Consider the following 6,000-nt stretch of genomic DNA (forward strand, 5'->3'; position numbering starts at 1 on the left):
AATCACCCCAGTCACCTTCAGTTTTGAGGTGAATGGTTATCCCATGTGTTTACAGGCAAACAATAGGACCAAACACATAATAGTATATGTCCCTCAAACTTAGGTGGCCGACATAATTTTCAGTGAAAGAACTTTAAATAATATTTTTATGTTCAGTCGCCCCGGTCACTTTCAGTGAGTCAAGAGTTGATAACGGGACCAAACATATGAGATATGTCCGTTGAACTTGAGTAACCGACATAATTTTAAGCAACAGAACAAGACACATTTTTTTAAATAACAAACACACACACACACACACTCTTTTTGTCTTTTTATTTTTCTCCCCCTAAATTTGTACATAAATTAAGATAAAATCAGAAAATATTTATGTACAAATTTTAACCTCAAAAGTACTAAGTCTTCGAAACGTAACATCTTAAGAAACCCTACAAGCACATTGAATCTGGCTGTTCCGACCGGTTTTGTAAATAGGCCGCAACATTATTATCAGTGTGGACCTGTTCAAGATGAATTAACTTCCGGTCGTAACAGTCACGAATAAAATGAATTTTGATATCGATGTGCTTGGTTTTAGAATGCTGGACCGGGTTTTTAAGAATGGCAATTGCATCATCATTATCACAGAAAATGGGAGTATCAAGAAATTCCAAACTATAGTCCAACAGTTGATGTTGCATCCATATGACCTGAAAACAACAGGCAGAAGCAGCAACATATTCAGCCTCAGTAGTGCTTGTGGACACCATTTGTTGTTTCTTGCATTGCCACGAAATGAGCCGATCCCCTAAAAATTGACATCCAGCAGACATCGATTTCCTGTCAATATCATCACCTCTATAATTGTTGTCAGCAAAAGCATACAGATCAAATTCTGAATTCTTGGGATACCAAAGACCAAGCTTCGGTTGCCTTTTCAGATATCTAAAAATTCGTTTAACAGCAATTAAATGAGAGAGTTTAGGATTAGCCTGGAAATGAGCACACTGACAAACTGCGAACATGTTGTCAGGGCGACTGGCAGTAAGATACATCAGGGACCCGATCATCGACCAATAGTACGTTTGATCTACGGGTTTCCCATTAGGATCTGAAGAAAGAAGAGGTCTTTCAGCCATAAGAGTCGTCGCACTTTTGGAGTCCTGAAACTCAAACTTTGCCAACATGCCCTCGACATATTTTCCTTGATGTAGTAGAATCCCTGTTGAGCTTTGACGAACTTGCAGACCTAAAAACATTGTCATCTCCCCCAACGAGCTCATCTCAAACCTTTTCTTCATCACCTCCTCAAACTCAGAACAGAGAACAGTGCTGGTAGAACCAAAAATGATGTCATCCACATAAATCTGAACCAGGATCAGATCCTTTCCAACACTCTTTATAAATAGTGTCTGATCAATGGTTCCACGCTTATACCTATGCTCCAAAAGATGAGCTGTCAACGTCGCATACCATGCTCGAGGAGCCTGATGAAGACCGCAGAGAGCCTTGTCCAACTTATAGACATGCGACGGATGCTTGGAATCCACAAAACCCGATGGCTGATCCACATAAATTTCTTCTTTCACTTCGCCATATAGAAACGCTGTCTTTACATCCATTTGATAGACTGTGAAACCCATGTACGATGCATAAGCCAAAAAGATCCGAATGGCCTCAAGACGAGCCACTGAAGCGTACACCTTAGTATAGTCCAAACCCTCAACCTAACGAAAACCACGAACCACAAGCCTTGCCTTGTTTCTAACAATAGCCCCTGAGTCATCCTGCTTGTTGCGAAAAACCCATCTCGTATCTAGTGACTTCTTCCCAGCAGGTAGTTCGACCAACCTCCAAACCCTGAGTTTCTCAAACTGATTGAGTTCCTCATGCATGGCGTCAACCCATCTTGGTTCTTGCAGAGCCATGTCAACCTTCTTAGGCTCAATTTGTGAAATGAAACAAGAATACAAGCAGTTGTTGATTGTTCCAGTCTGACTTCTGGTTGAGACACCAGCTTCAAGGGGACCAATAATACTGTCAGTGGGGTGATCCCGTTGAATTCTTGATGGAATAGAGTGATCAAGAACAGAACAGTTTGCTGGTAAATTGGTTGGATCTTTGAGGGCTTCAATGAGAGGGTTCCTCCATCCCGATGCTGCTGTACTGTGCGAGTATGAGGTATTAGCAACATACTCGTTTGGAATGGCATCAGGGAATAGAGTGCTACCAAATATCTGACGAATGACGCTCTCCCCCTCAACAGGTGACATCTATGCTGAAGAGGGTTCTTGTGGGGATACACTCTCGGTGACAGTCTCTTTTAGATTCTCTGATGACGGTTGAGTGGTGTCTGAAGGTTTAGACGGGTCAACACTCAGCATAGGAAACTCTTGAATATAAGCAGAAACATCTTTTTCATCATTGACAATAGTAGAAATCCCTCCCCCTGAGTTATCTGAATCAATCACAAGAAACAGGTTGAATGGCTTGAACAGATTGTCGTAATCAAACAACCAGTTAGGCCCCACACGAGCATCTATCTCATTTTCTTCTAAACAGCGCACATCATATGATTCTACGATCTGTTTCGATGCGTTGTTGTAGACTCTGCAGGCAGTTCGACCAGCATAACCAACAAAATAACAATCATCTTCCTTCGCTTCGAACTTAGGAATCGACTCAAGGTTCAACAAAGTGCACGAACACCCGAAAGCTCGAAAATGTACGACTGTGGGCTTGTGACCATAAACAATTTTATAGGGAGTTTTCATCTGAGATTTGTTGATCAATACCTGATTTTGAACATAACATGCGGTGTTGATCGCTTCAGCCCAGAAAAATAATGGTAACTTTGAATCATAGAACATCGTTCTTTCAGCTTCGATCAATGTAAAGGTTCCTTCTTTCAGCAACACCATTTTGCTGCGGGGTACGAGCTGAGCTATAATGACGAAGTATTCCCTTTATGGCACAAAAATGATTCAGTGTAGTGTTTTTGAACTCCGTGCCGTTGTCATAATGAATTCCCTTGAGCTTCAAGTTCAACTAATTTTCCATAAGCACCATGAACTTCTTGATCAATTCAGCTGTCTCACCTTTATTCGTAAGAAAAACACCCAAGTGAAACGGGAGTAGTCGTCGGTGATGACCAGCAGTGATTACTACGAGATAGACTGAAGACATGAACTGGACCGAATAAGTCCATGTGAAGCAACTGAAAGACACTAGAAATGGTATTTATCAGCTTTGGCTTGTGTGATTTTCGATGATGCTTGCCTAACACACAAGCCACACACTTCTCGATAGTCACAAAGTATTTAATTGGCAAGCCGCGTACAATATTGTTCTTTGCAAGATGATTCAGGGTTTTGATATTGGCATTGTAACACCCCGACCAAAGGCGGATTATACATCGGGGCGCCACATATTGCTTCATTACTCGCGACACTATTGGTGTCAATATTTATTAATACACATTTTATCGCGCACGCGCAGCGGGGAAAATAAAGAACATAAATCAAACATAAATCAATATATTATAAATTATAACATTCAAACAACATTAACTTGTCTTGATACATTTTAATTCTAGGTCCAAAAGTAAAAACGTCCTACGTGTCCACAAGCTCCAAAACAGCTACTGCAAACCTGAACATGTGTTAAAATAAACGTCAAACACTTGCGTGTTGGTGAGAAATCAAGTTTAATACAATACATAGATAACAATAAAATCTGCGCGCAACATGTGTATGTCTGGTTTTCAACAAGGGTGTAATCTGATCGGGACCAACTCTAAGAGACAAGACTGCCAGTGCTCACAATTGAGCTCACAAACAAGACTAACTGTGCATGTGTAAACAAAAGAGAAATCATAAACGAATGTTCTCCCGTGTTCATCTAATGGTACCATGAAAACTGCGGAATAGACCGACAAGACGGTTAATGATCCACACATACAAATAAACAGCCAAGTCTACGTCCTCAACACATGGGATACTGCGCGACTAAAGTTCATAAACAAGTTTAAGACTCTAAGTTTGATATGAACACATGAACATCCCAAAGTATTTAAAATAAAAAGGGATTAGATACGAGATAACTCACTTGATAAACGATGCGGTGTAAGATAAAGCAAGAACCAACTTTAAACAAGCACAAGTTAACCTATAAATAAGATTATTGTTTTAATGATTTGTTTTAAGTCTTGATTATAAGTTAGCATAATTAAATAAGTAAATTATTATATATAATATATATTACCGGAAAAGCAGGGCAGAACAGGAAGGACGACGGAGGCAGAGAGGAAGACGGCAGAGAGCAAGGAGCAAGAGAACAGGAGAGATTAAGTGTTTGTGTGTGATGTGTTATGAAAAATAATACTATTATTTATAGAAAAACCCTAGGAGACATAATCCCTAGAAAAAGGGGAAAAGATCTCAAAAAGTAAAAGAAAAGATATCAACGGTAAAAAGTTCTGAAAAGTAAAGATATCAAAAGATATGGCAGCTGCAGGGGGCAAGATAAAGCTGTCAGGGAACAGTAAAAAAAGCATGGGCGGTTCAGATAAAGGTACTGGTCAAGCATGGCAAAAGCAGATCTCAAAAGATAATGTCAGTCACTTTTTCTACCAACCAATGGGGTTGGTACGCATGCTGCGCCGAAAGTAACTATTCAGACATTAGATAGGTTAGGTCAACAGCTCAGAAGAAAAGGCAACACAAAAGCATACAGGCTGGATAAAACAGGACTAGACTAAAGGGTCAAGCGCGAGAAGGCTGAGTGCGCGAGCGCGAAGGCTGGCACAACAATCCTTAGCGTGCTGCGGGAAGAATCACAATTCCTTAGCGCGCTGCGTGAAGAACCTTGAATTCTAAGCGCATCGCGGGAAGAACATACATTCTTAGCGCATTGCGGGAAGAACATGCATTCTTAGCGCGCTGCGAGAAGAGTTCTCTTCACGCATCGCAGGAACAAGATGTCTTCACGCAGGCTTCCATGTAAGGAGTCTGGCGCGTGGAGCTGCAGACAACCTTAGGCGGGAAGGAACAAAGGACAAGCAAAGAGTTAGAAGAAAAAGAGGGAAACAAGGCGTAAGGGCGGGACGGCGACAAGAGGGAAAAGAAGGCGGAAAGAGAGGAAGAGGGAGGGGACGGCGGAAAGAAAGAGAGAGAGAGGCGGAAAGGAAAAGTATATTATTATTATTAAAAATAAAACATAAGTATAAATATATTAAATCATAAAAGAAAGAGATCGGGTCAGAGAAACGGGTACCTGGGTCGGGTCGGATCAGGGCAGATGTCACAGTCTCCCCTACTTTAAGAAATTTCGTCCCGAAATTTATCTCGAAGTAGGTCGCGCAGAGAACAGGTGCGGGTACTTGATCTTCATTTGATCTTCCCTTTCCCATGTAAACTCGGCTCCGCGCTTGGACTCCCAGCGAACTTTCACGATAGGGATACGACTGCGCTTGGTTTGCTTAACCTCGCGATCCATAATCTCAACAGGCTTCTCAACGAAATGCATAGATTCATCAACTTGAACTTCATCGAGTGAAATGTGAAGGTTCTCGTCAGCTAAACACTTCTTGAGATTGGATACATGGAACGTTGGATGCACATTACTGAGCGCGGGCGGCAGGTCAAGTCTGTAGGCAACTTTTCCCACACGCGCGAGAATCTTAAATGGACCAACATAACGAGGAGCAAGCTTACCCTTCTTCCCAAAGCGGACAACACCTTTCCAAGGCGACACTTTGAGGAGAACAAGATCACCAACTTGAAATTCGAGAGGCTTTCGTCTGCGATCTGCGTAACTCTTCTGTCGGCTTCTAGCAGTCAGCAGATGATCACGGATCTTGGCGATTTTATCGGTTGTCTCTTGAACAAGTTCGGGTCCTGTGATTTGAGTTTCACCCACTTCGCTCCAACAGATCGGGGAGCGGCATTTACGACCGTAAAGTGCTTCAAATGGGGCCATACCGATACTGGAATGATAGCTGTTATTATAAGAGAACTCGAT

This window comes from Bidens hawaiensis, unplaced genomic scaffold, assembly GCF_021521415.1.
Source record: "Bidens hawaiensis isolate Kalapana, Puna unplaced genomic scaffold, B.hawaiensis_p1.1 tig00013130_1, whole genome shotgun sequence".
In the NCBI taxonomy this organism is placed as follows: Eukaryota; Viridiplantae; Streptophyta; class Magnoliopsida; order Asterales; family Asteraceae; genus Bidens; species Bidens hawaiensis.